Below are 13,594 nucleotides of genomic sequence, written 5' to 3' on the forward strand. Positions count from 1 at the left end.
GAGATATAGAAACATCAATGATGAGAGAAAATCATTGATCGGCTGCCTCCTGCATACCCCACACAGAGGATCGAGCCTGCAACTCGGGCATATGTCTAACCAGGGATCAAACAATGACCTCCTGGTTCCTAGGTCGATGTTCAACCACTTAGCCATGCCAGCTGGGCACTAGGTGGTTTTTTTAATTACTGTGTTTTCAGAATTCCTTATATATTCTGAGTAGAAACATTTGAGACTATTTTCTCCCAGTCTATGGCTTGTCCTTTTAGTCTCTTAAAGATGGCTTTTGAAGACATATTCCTAATATTGATATAGCTTAATTTATTTTCTTTTGCAAATCATGTTTTTAGTGTTATACTTTAAAAATTTTTACCAAACCCAAAGTCACAAATATTTTCTTATAGAAATTTTATAGATTTGAGTTTTACATTTAGATCTAAGATCAATTTTGAATTAACGTTTACATATGATGCCAAGATATAGATTAGGGTATGAATTTATTGTTGCTGTTTTTTTGTATGAATATCAAATTGTTCTACCACTATTTGTTGAAAAGACCTTTTCCCACTTAATTGTCATGGCACCATACTCAAAATTAATTGACCATATTTATTTCTGGACTCTTCTGTTCCATGGATGTATCTGTTTATCTTTATACCAATACCAATGTTTTGATTATTATAGATATAATTTTTAGAAATCAGATATTGTTAAGTCCTCTCTGTTCTTAATCAAAACTGTTTTGGCTATTCCAGGTTCTTTGCATTTCCATAGAGAATTTAAAACCAGCTTGCCACTTTCTACAAATAGCCATCTGGGATTGTGATTGGGATTGTACTGAATCTGTATCTTTAGAGCAGCGGTCGCCACCCTTTCGGACCTCATGGACCACGTGGCCCGCAGACCACCGGATGGCAACCACTGCTTTAGAGAAAATTGACCATAATGAGTCTTTCAATCCTTGAACACATATCTTTTCATTTAGGTTTTCCTTAATTTCTCTGAGTAATATTTTATAGCTTCCAGTGTATAGTTCTTACACGTTTTATGAAATGTTTCCTTAGGTATTGAATATTTTTATTTTACTGTAAATGATATTCTTTTAAAATTTCAACTTCTGGCTGTTCATTTGCTAGTATATAGAAAGGTAATTAAGTCCTTCCACCGTGGCATCCATTGAGCAGCAGCCATGGCTCTGCACTACCCCATGGCCATGGGCTTCAACAAGGGCCACAACGTGACCAAGAACGTGAGCAAGCCGAGGCAGTCACTGCCATGGGTGCCTCACCAAGCACACCAAGTTCTGCAGGACATGATCTGAGAGGTGTGTGGCTTTGCCTCCTATGAGCAGCACACCACAGAACTGAGAAAGGCCTCTGAAGGACAAGAGGGCCCTAAAATGCATCAAGCAAACAGTGGGGACACACATCTATATCAAGGGAAAGGGAGAAGAGCTGAGCAATGTCCTTGCAATCATGAGGAAGACAGCAAGCAAGAAGGACTGAGCCCCATTCCCTGTGTAATAAAATCTGCCCACAGAAGAAAAAGGAAATACAACTGACTCTTCTATATTGATATTGTATCCTACAACTTTGCTAAGTGCACTTAATTGTTCTAGTAGCTTTCCAAAAATAATTATAGTAATCACATCATCTGTGAATAAAGAGTTTTACTTCTTCCCTTCCAATCTGGATGCTTTTATTTATTTTTCTTATCTGACTGCACTGGCTAGAAACTCCAGTACAATACTGAATAGTCGTGGTGACAGGTGGGTATCTTGCCTTGTTCCTGATCTTAGACAAAAGGATTCATTTTTCAACATTAAATATGATTTCAGATATTGGTTTTTCATATTCTTTATCGGGATGAGGAAGTCCCTTTCTACTTCTAATTTGTTGAAAGTTTTCATCAATAAAGAATGTTGGATTTTGTTAAATGCTTTTTCTGCACTTACTAAGTAGATTATATGCTTTTCCTTTTTCATTTTAACATGGTACATGATGTTGATTTTCAAACATTAAACCAACCTTGCATTCCTGTGACAAATCCCATGTGGTCATTGTATTTTATCCTTTTTATATGTTGCTGCAGTCAATTTGGTAAAAGTTTGTTTTAAAATTTGCAACTATGTTCATGAAGGATATCAGTCTGTAATTTTCTTTTTTTGCAATGTATTTATCTGGTTTTAGTATCAGGATAACACTAGTGTTATAGAATGAGTTTAAGAAGTATCCTCCCTCCTCCCCCCCCACCCCCCCCCCATCAATTTTATGGAGTAATTTGTGTAAAATTGGTATTATGACTTATTAAAATGTTTGGTAGAATTCATTAGGGAAGTCATCGAATCCAGTGTTTTCTTTGAGAGAATTCAATTTCTTTAACAGATATAGGATTATTTAGGTTATTTGTTTCTTCTTAAATGAGCTTTGTTATTTTATGTCTTTCAAGGAATTTGCCCATTTCATCTAAGTATCGAATGCACTGGAATAAAGTAATTCATATAATTCTCTTAGCCTTTTAATAACTATTGAATCTGCAGTTTAATCAACTGCATTCATTCCTGATATTGGTAATTTGTGTCTTCTCTCTTTGCTAATCCAGCAGGCTATTTAGGCTTATCAGTATTGGTCTTCTCAAAAAGCCAGCTTTTTATTTCATTGACTTTCTCTACTATTTCCTGTTTTCTATTTCAATGGTTTTGGCTTTTTAACTTATTTTTTCTGCTTACTTTGGGCTAAACTGCTCATTTTTTTTTCTAGTTTCTTAAAGGTGGAAGCTGAGGACATTAATTTGCAACCTTATTTCTCTAATTTAGTACTATAAATTTTCCTCTGAGCACTTGCATTGCTATAACCCACAAATTTCATGTTGTTTTCATTTCAATAAGTACAATAATTATGTTCTAAATTAATCTTTGATTTTTTTTGACCCATGAGTTTCTTAAAAATGTATTAGTGTCTAAATATTTAGGGGTTTTCCAGATATGTTTCTGCAATTTTTAATTTAATTTTCTTTTGGTCAGATGACATACTTTTTATGATTTAATTTTAAATTTATTGACATTATTTTCTAGACCATAATGTGGTCCATATTAGTAAATGTTCTGTGTGCAAATGAACAGAATGTATATTCTGCTGTATTGGGTAGAATGTCATGTAAATGTCAATTAGGTCAATTAGTTGATAGTGCTGCTTTAATCTAAATTACTGATTTTTTTTTTGTCTACTTGTTTAAATTATTGAGAGGTAAGGTACTGAAATCTCCAATTATAATTGTGGATCAATTTCTCCTTTCAGTTCTATCAGTTTCTGATTCACGTATTTTGAAGCTCTGTTATTAGGTACACAAATATTTAGAGCTTTCAATTCCACTTGATGAATTGACCGCTTTATCATTATGAAATGACTCTTTATTCCTGGTAATAATCTTTGCTCTAAAACCTAGTTTGTCTGAAATTAATATACTTATTCCAACTTTCTTAATTAGTACTAGCATGGAATGTTCTTTTCCAAACTTTTACTTTTTGCCTATTTGTAACATCTTAAAAATGAATTTATTTATGTATGTGTTTATCTACAATTGTTTTTATTTCAGAGAGAGAAGGGATAGGGAGAGAGAATAGGGAGGAAGGGGAGGAGAGGAAAGAGAGAGAAACATTGATGGGCCGCCTCCCACAATCACCCTGACCAGGGATCCATTCCGTAACCTGGGTATGTGCCCAAACTGGAAATTGAACTGGTAGCCTTTCAGTGTACGGGATGACGCTCAACCCACTGAGCCACATTGGCCAGGGCAGCTTTATCTTAATATGTATAATAGGTTTCTTGTAGGCAGCATAGTTGAATCTTGCTTTTGAGTCTTGCTTTTTTACCCAATCAACTAAGCTCTGCCTTTTAACTGAGTTGCTTAGACTTTTTATAGTTAATGCAATTACTGATAGAGTATAAATCTAAAATCTTGCTATTTGTTTTCTATTTGTCACATCTGTTCTTTGTTTACTTTTTCACTTTTTTTGGGATCTCTGACCTTATAGTTTTTATAAAATTGGAAATTTGGGGCCATTGCATCTTCGAAAACTCCCCCTTTTCAAAACAATTATATGTATATTAAGCAACCTAAAATTTTCTAACAGCTCATTAATGCTCTATTGATTTTTAAAAAATATATGTTTTTATTGATTTCAGAGAGAGGAAGGGAGAGGGATAGAAACATCAATGATGAGAATCACTGATCAGTTATCCTCTACTGCGGATTGAGCCCAAAACCCAGACATGTGCTCTGACTGGAAATTGAACCGTGACCTCTTGGTTCATGGGTTGATACTCAACCACTGAGCCACACCGGCCAGGCTCTATTCATTTTTTCCTAGTCTTCATTTCCTGTCTGAGTTTATCTTGCACAGGTTGTATTGCTAGGACTTTAAGTTTACTGACCTTTTTTCCTGCACTAATTTGCTGTAAATCCCATGTAGTATATTTTTCATCTCACACATTGTAGTTTTCATCTCTAGATGTTCATTTTGGGTCTTTTAAATATATTTCGTATCTACTTAATACTGTCAATCTTTCCTCTACTTTCTTGAACATATGGAAAATAGTCAAGCTTGGCCAGGATGGCTCAGGGGTTGCTATTTGTTTCCTATCGACCTGTGAACCAGAAGGTCACAGTTCAATTCCTGGTCAGGGCACATGCCTAGGATGCGGGCTCGATTCCCAATGTGGGGCCTGCAGGAGGCAGCCGACCAATGATTCTCTCTCATCACTGATATTTCTCTCTCTCTCTCTCCCTTCCTCTCTAAAATCAATAAAAATATATATTTTAAAAATAGTCAAAATTGTTTTAATGTTTTTGTCCACTAATTCTATCATCTGTGTCATATCTGGGTCTTTTTCTTTCTATTTTTTTATTTTCCTCCTCATGGGTTGTATTTTTCCTGTGTCATTCCAAGTCTTATCTTTTGACTAGGGGCCAAATGTGAATTTTACCTTGGTGTGTGCTAAATATTTTCACATAAATCTAAATATTGTTTTGTTCCAGGATGCAGTTAAGTTACTTGGAAACAATTTGATCCACTTTGAGGCCTGTTCTTAAGCTTTGTTAGAAGGAATCAGAGCAGTCTTTGATGGGCTTCATTTGCCCCCTTGCCGAGGCAATGCCCTTCTGAGGACTCTCCCCAATATCCTGTGACTTATGAGGTTTTTTCTCTTTGGCTGGTGGGAACATAAACTCTTCTCAAACCTGAAAAAGAATCAGGGTTTGTTCCCTCTAGTTCTTTTGGGTGGTTCTTTCTCGGCTTTGGGTAGCTTCCACAAAGCACATGCACTTATGAGTCCTTATCTGAAGAATTACAGGGACTTGCTGCAGACCTGTGGAGTTCTCTCCTTGTGCAGCTCTCTTCTCCAAACTGTAGCCACCTTGGCCTCCCTGGACTCCAGCTCTGTCTTCTCAACTCAAGGAGACTGAGGGACTCTGCCTGGATTCCACATCCTGACACTGCAGCCGGGAAACTCCGCAGGCAGTGAGTGTGGATAATTGCAGGGTTCATCACTGTCTTTCTGCTTTCTTGGGGATCACTGTCCTGTGTTGCCTGTTGTTCAGTATTTACAACTTCACTTTTTTTTCTGGGGTTTTTGTTTGTTTGTTATATGATTACAGCCAAGAGAGTAAATCCAATCTGTTATTCCATCTTGACTGGGAGCACAAGTCCATGAGTACATTTTACTTTATTTTATTTTATTTTAATATATTTTATTGATTTTTTACAGAGAGGAAGGGAGAGGGATAGAGAGTTAGGAACATCCATGAGAGAGAAACATCGATCAGCTGCCTCCTGCACACTCCCTACTGGGGATGTGCCCGCAACCAAGGTACATGCCCTTGACCGGAATCGAACCTGGGACCCTTGAGTCCGCAGGCTGACGCTTTATCCACTGAGCCAAACCGGTTAGGGCATGAGTACATTTTAAAGCCAGAAAAAGGGAGACACTGTAAAAAGACACAACTATTATGGATGGAGTTCCAAGTGGGGAAAAGCGTCTGACAAAATAAACACTGTTTAGAAAAATTTTGACAGTCTAAAATATGAAGGGTAGAGTTTTCCCATGACATTACAAAAGTCAAAGCCTGTAACTGATGACAATAAATCCCTCTCCCAAAATGGCAAGTACTTTATTTTAAAAACAACAATCAAATTATGGTTATATTCATATTTCTGGATTTATGGATAATGGCAGTATCTCCTCTTTCCTTTAATCTATATAAAAAGTATTATTTTAGCCCGCTGGTGAGGCTCAGTGGTTGAGCGTTGACCTATGAACCAGGAGATAATGGTTCAATTCCTGGTCAGGGCACATGCCTAGGTTGTGGGCTCGATCCCAGTGCAGGGCATGCAGGAGGCAGCTGATCAATGATTCTCTCTATCATTGATGTTTCTATCCCTCTCTCCCTCTCCCTTCCTCTCTGAAATCAATAAAAAAATATTTTAAAAAAATGATTATTTTAAACCTTATAAAGTTAAAATTGGTATTTTACATTTCTAAAGGTCATTAATAAATATGCCGTAATTTTTTTAAATCTAAGTTAAAAGCTCTTTTCCCCCTTCTTTTGATTAATTCAACTGAACAATATATGCTGAAAATCATCTTAGTAGTTCTTGAACTAAGTTGGCTTGTGGCAAACATGCTACAAAGTTGGCTTGTGGTTGACAACTAGTATTAATAGTCTTTAGCAGGTCTATAACATTTGCTTTTGTTTTGTAACAAATCTCAAATGAACACCTATAACATGCAAATCCTATAAAGTATTTAAATATACTGAGATTTTAACACTGCTTAAACTAGAAAGACAACCCCAAACTATTTAGAACAAAGACACACTCTATAGTGGCACTTACAAAAAACATATGAGCCCTGGCTGCTATGGTTTACTGGTTAGAGCATCAGCCCACGTACCAAAGGGTCTTGGGTTCGATTCTCAGTCAAGGTCACATACTCAGTTGCAGGTTCACGCCCTGGCCCCCTGTTGGGGTACATGCAGGAAGCAACCAATCAATGTATCTCTCTCACATCAATGTGTCTGTCTGTCTGTCTCTCTCTCTCCCCTCCCGCTCCCCCATCCACTCTCTAAAAAATCCATGGAAAAAATATCCTTGGGTGAGGATTAACAACAACATCAAAAAACATACGAATAGCAGTCTGTCACCAAGCCACATGGCTGGCTTCTCTGTGTGCCATTTAAACATGTTAAGCGCCATGTCAGTCACCAGTGACTGACACTATACTTTCCGTCCGGAAGACAAAACAGGCTGGGCGCTTATGTGTTAAACTTTTAACTAGCCCTAGCACCATCTGCAGGTCTCTGACCTTAAAGAGCATATGCTTTATAAGAAAACAGCAAATACAGATGCAAAAAAATTGACAGAACACAATGAGGTCAGAGAAGGCAGTAAAGAGCTCTGCTTGCATGACTTCCTTTTCCCCCTTTGAAAATCACTTTCCACCAAAGTGGCTTATGTGGCCCAGACTGCACTGTCTGGCTCCTTGCTTTCAAGCTACTCAACCATTCATTCCATTGATAATTATACAAACTAGCCAAATTTTCATCTATGGAAATTTCTGAGAAAAGTCCCAAGCTAGTGTGTGAAGGAGGGCTTTTAATGTATTGTGTGTGAGAAGGCAGGGAAGACACTGAAGGAAACTCATTGGAGAGAGAAAGAATTCAAAGAGCTGAGTGTTAAATCTGAGACTGGCTCATTCTAACCATGACATTATACTCCAGCTCCTCACCTTCATGCACTCTTCCTGGAAAGTTAGGTAACTCTGGTTTTTAGCTATAGATCTAAGGGCTGCCTCTTGAATTAAAAAATTATTCTATTAGCCAAAACTTAGTTAAATTTTTAAAATTTTAAGTGTAATATATTACAGGAATTTGGGGAGGTAAAGAAAAACATTCACCATAATCCAAATATTATAATTTAGGAGTACTTTTTAAAAATAGACTTTATTTTTTACAACAACTTTGGGTTCACAGCAAAATTGAATAAAATAACCAAAAGAGCCTTGAAAAGAACAAAGCTGGGAGGTCTCACACTTCGGGGTTCCAAAACTTGCTACAGAGCTACAGTAATCAAGTCAGTGTGGTACTAGGATAAGGGTAAATACATAGACCAATGTAACAGAAATGAAAGCTGAGAAATTAATTCTTAGATTTATGGTCAACTAATATTCAAAAAGGGTGCCAAGACCATTCAACGGGGAGAAAAAGAGTCTTTTCAATAAATGATGCTGGGACAAATGGATTTCCACATGCCAAAGCTTACAAAATTGGACAACTTTCCTCACACTATATATAAAAAGTATTTCAAAATGGATCAAAGACCTCAAAAACATCAAATTCCTACAAGAAAACACAAGGGTAAATTTCATTAACCTTTAATCAGGTTAATTGTTTCTTGTGTGAAACTGAAAGCACAAGCACAGAGAAAAAAAATAGATAAATTAGACATCATGAAAATTAAAAACTTTTGTGCTTCAAAGGACACCATCAAGAAAGTGAAGAAACAACACACAAGATGGAAAAAAATTTTTGCAAATCATATATCTGATAACAGGATTATATCTAGAACATATTAAGAACTCCTACAACTCAATAAAAAGACACCCCAATTTAAAAATGAGCAAAGGTTTCAAGCAGACATTTCTCCAAAGAAGATATACAAATGGCCACACATGAAAAGATGCTCAACATTATCAGTCATTAGGGAAATGGAAATCAAAGCCACCACTCCATACCCAGAAACGTAACATAATAACGAGTACTAACAAAGATGTGGACAAAGTGGCATTGCTATGAGGAATATAAAATGGTGCAGCTGTGCTTTGGAAAACTTAGTCTGGCGGTTCTTCTTAAACAGTTACAATATAATCAATTCCAAGAAAAACAAATGTTCACACAAAAATTTGTACATGAGTATTCATAACAGCATTATTTATAACTAGAGGCCCGGTGCACAAATTCACACACGGATGGTGTCCGGCCAGCCAGCCTGCCCTGATCGGGGCTGTATGATCGGGTCAGACCAGCCAGGGGGAAGGGCCGCGGGAGGTTGGCTGGCTGGCCCCACTCCTGGTGGGGGGAGGGGCAGTCAGGAGCAGGGCTGACCAGGGGGAGGGGCCGCGAGAGGTTGGCCAGCCAGCCCCGCCTCCATCGAGCTGGTTGGCCGGCGGCAGCGCACATCAGAGTGACCGGTCATTCCAGTCGCTTGGCGTGTATATATATATATATATATATATATATATATATATATATATATATATATATATAGCCAAGGAGTAAAAATAACCCAAATGTCCACTAATGAATGGATAAACAAAATGTAATAAATCCAAACAATGGAATGTTATTCCGCAATGAAAAGCAATGAAGTAAATATTATGCTAAATGAAAGCCAGACACAAAATGACATTTACTGTATGATTCCACTATATGAAATATCCAAAATAAGCAAATCCATAAAGACAGAAAGTAGAGTGGTGGTTGCCTAGGGTAATGGGGAAATTAGTGAGTGCTAATGGGTATGAGAGTCCTATTTGTGTCGATAAAATGTTTTGAAGTGGGATATTGGTAACAGTTGTACAACTCTGTGACTATACTGGAAACCGCAGACTTATAAACTTTACAGAAGTGAATATTGTTATAAAAATTACTCTACTGAATAGATCAGCCGTGGGCAAACTACGGCCCGCGGGCCGGATCCGGCCTGTTTGAAATGAATAAAACTAAAAAAAAAAAAGAGACCGTACCTTTTTATGTAATGATGTTTACTTTGAATTTATATTAGTTCACACAAACACTCCATCCATGCTTTTGTTCCGGCCCTCCGGTCCAGTTTAAGAACCCATTGTGGCCCTCGAGTCAAAAAGTTTGCCCACCCCTGGAATAGATGGAGCATAAAATTCACGATATACTAGTATATCACTTTCAATTTATTTATTCTACATAACACTACTGTGAACATTTTGATCCATTATCATATAATTAAGAAGTACGGATTCTTCAAACAATCTGCTTCAGTGGGAATCTTGAATTGACAACATAGCAGGTGTGTAATCTTGGGTAAGTCACTTAATTTCCCCATCTATGACATGAGGTTAACAGTATTCACACCTCTTGGGAGTCTGAGGATTACATTAAATAATGCATGTAAAGGGCTTTGCATGGTGCTGTCACACAGTAAACTGTCAACATTAGCAGCATTTATAATTGTCATTCTAGTTTGTATTATTTTCTTAAGATGATTTTCAGTAGTGTCACTGTGTCAAAAACCATGAATATTTATGTATCTGAATACATTTTGCCAAACTACATTTCAAAATGTAGTACCAGTAGTAAACATGAGAGAACCAGAGTAACCATGCCATCAACATTATGCTCTAGTAAATTTGTTAATTTAACAGATGTCCCACTTTGTCCACTTTTGCTGCTTTTGGCCCAGATTTCACATTCAGTAGATGTTCGTGGTATGCAGGGTTCATAGAATAATTAGAAAACCATTGGTTTTCAAGCTGCTGGAGGCTAAAATGAAAACTGAAATGAGTAAGACTAAGGATTTTGCATGAGATAGGCAAAGAAAATTTTAATTCAAGATCACTATGATTAAGTATAAGAGAGCTACAGAATATAAGGGTAGGGAAAAGATGGCAGTGTTTGAGTTAGTTCTTGAAGGAGGGGCATAATTTCAACTGGCAAGGATGTGGCAAGAGTAAAATCAAAGCTAGTTAAAAGAACGCAACATGTTCCAAGACTCCATGGCTTGAGTACAAAGTGGCCAGGGAAGGGAATGGCGAGAGAACAAGGCCCAGGGCGCTCTAAGAGCACAACGAGGACCCTCTAAAGCAGAGCCAATGACCATGGGAGCTTAGGGGGAGGGTTTCCTCACAGGGCAGACAGTGTGCAGAAAGACACCAAAACACGAATCATCATGACCTATCCAGGGAACTGCACGTAATCCAATTTGGCTAAAGTGAAGGGTCCATGCGGGAAGGAGGCTGATGATGCTAAATAAATAGGCTGAGGCCTGACTATGAAGACTTTGTGTGTCAAAGTAAACCATTTAAACTTTATTCTAAAGGAAACAGAGAACTGAAGCATTTTTAAGAAAAGTGACAACCAGACTGCCTTAAAAAAATTTGCTCTGGCTGCACTCCAACAACTTCCCATCTTCCACAGAATAAAATCCAAAGTCCTTCTTATGTCTAAAACCCCACATGCTGGTCAGTGGCCATCTCTAAAATCATTTCCTATTGCTCCTCTCACTCACGCTGCTTTTGCTGCCCTGGCCTCCTTGCTGTACCCTGCAATATGCCCCTCCTCGGGGCTTTTGCACTTGCCATTCCTTCTGCCTGGAACTCTTCCCTCAGATAGCCCCCCAGTTTGCTCCCTCAACCTCCTTCAGGTCTCTGTTCAAATACTTCCTCCTCAGAGAGTCCTCCCCTATTACATGATATAAAAAGAGCAAGAAATGAGAGCAACAGCCCTACCATTTTTTCCCTTCACTTACGAGCTGGCACATATATTTGTCCACTGCCTGCACCTCCTTACCATAATGTAAGTTTCATGATAGATTCTCTCAATAATCATGATGTAGGAACTATTATTGCTATTTTCAGATGGCAAAATTAAGGAGCATAACATTCCAGTGAGCAGTGGAACCAGGCAGACTGTCTCCTAAGTCTGCACTCTAACCACTTCACATGCTGACTCTCAGGTAGTGTTGCAGGTTCCTGACTTTGATTCTAGATCAATCCTGTGAATACACGCCATTCTAAAAAACACTAAAATAGTAAAAACTTTAAATTCACACTATGTCCTTCTAAGAAGATATGGATTCTTATCATTTGTTATTAGCCTGGTTTCAAAAGCCAGGACACATTTTTTAAATGATCAATTAAAATACACAAGGTATCTGAACTTTTATCTATCAAACAATGAGCTGTAACTTTTCTTTTTTTAATTGTTATTTACTGATTTGAGGAAGGAAGTGAGAAAGAGAGAGAAACATCAATTTCTTGTTCTTATTTATGCACTCATTGGTTGATTCTTGTATGTGCCCTGACCAGTGATCAAACCTGCAACCTTGGCATACTGGGACGATGCTCTAATCAACGGAGCTACCAGGCCAGGGCCAACTTTTTCTTGTTTAAGAGCCACAGAACTAAAACAAGCTGAAAAGATTTTATGAAATCAGAAGGAACATAGCATATGACACCAAAACCATTCTTCCAAGACGCTTTTTCAAGTAAATATTCAACTTCAGGAATAAAATTAACTCCATTTTAAAAATAACCCATCAAAATTTTCTGAGTATCACTACCAAAGGAAGAACATGATGTTTTCCAGTAGATACCATGTAACCCAGTAAATACACTGTCATATGTAGAGTAAAAGAATGAAAGTGAGGTCTCAGTAACAGTCTCTCCTGATTCTTTTCCTAATCCTCAGATTATTAATTTCTTCTTTCACTGATTATTCTTTCACTTCATCTCTCATTACTGAGGACCCCTTTACAAAATGCAGTTCTCAATGAACAATTCCCTGTCAACCACTTCATGCCAGAACTCATTCACTCTTAATTTCAACTACTACCTATCTCTGTTAGGATAACTCCCAATTTATTTATACTTTCTCCCTCTTTCCTTCTCCAATTTTTTTCCTAATCCTCACTGGAGGATATTTTTCCACTGCTTTTTTAGACTGAGTTGGAAGAGGGAGGAAGGGAAGGGGAGGGGGGAGAGAAGGGGGGGGGAAGGAGGGGGAGGGAGAGAGAGAGAGAGAGAGAGAGAGAGAGAGAGAGAGAGAGAGAGAGAAACATCGATGTGAGACACATTGGTTGCCTCAAGCACACGCCCAGACCAGGGGTGTCAAGAAGTGAACCCACAACCCTATGGTGCTTGGGTCAACACTCTAATCACTGAGCAACACCAGTCAGGCAACATCCCTATATTTTTAAAAGAAAATCAGTTTTTTCAAAATTGGCCCCTTCTGTATCTATTTCTTTATCTGTATTATCTGGCTATTCTCCTAAGTTTACAACTTTAATCTAATTTTCTCCATTTAATCAACAGGACCTGCCAACTGTTCGTTGTGTTTCTATTATCTTACTTTCCAATTCCACAGCTCTAACCATATTCTGAGTTTTCTTCATCTCCTTCCTGAACTCCCACAGTTCTCCACTGACATGCCTACTTCCAGCCTATTCCCTCACTTCCATTCATTCCATACATACTGCCAGTAGACCTCTCTCATGCAGTACATTCCCCACCTGAAGGACTTTAAATGGTTCCCCAGCACAACAAATCCGGACTTCTCAAAGCAGCACTCAGGGTCTTCTACAAACCCTTCAGACTGTCACTAATTATGTTAAACATTCTAGGAAACAAAACCCTAGAAAACCAGTATCTTGGTCTTCCGTATCTGAATCAGTGCAACACATACCACAGGTCTGTAGGGAATATAGTCCACCATCTCCCACTTGATTTCAACTAATTACATCAGACAATGGGAATATATATGACTGAACCTGCTGTCTTCTGAACAT

General features: G+C 37.9%; 1 protein-coding gene and 1 pseudogene across 2 annotated transcripts in view; one reads left to right on the top strand and one right to left on the bottom strand.

Annotated features, from left to right (window-relative positions):
* Positions 1 to 13,594, bottom strand: part of FKBP5 (FK506 binding protein 5) — a 109,313-nt gene that overhangs the window by 69,931 nt on the left and 25,788 nt on the right. The gene's annotated exons all lie outside the window — the stretch shown is intronic.
* Positions 1,190 to 1,672, top strand: LOC111828381 (annotated as a pseudogene).

Source organism: Myotis lucifugus, unplaced genomic scaffold (genome assembly GCF_000147115.1).
Source record: "Myotis lucifugus unplaced genomic scaffold, Myoluc2.0 scaffold_347, whole genome shotgun sequence".
Classification (NCBI taxonomy): domain Eukaryota; kingdom Metazoa; phylum Chordata; class Mammalia; order Chiroptera; family Vespertilionidae; genus Myotis; species Myotis lucifugus.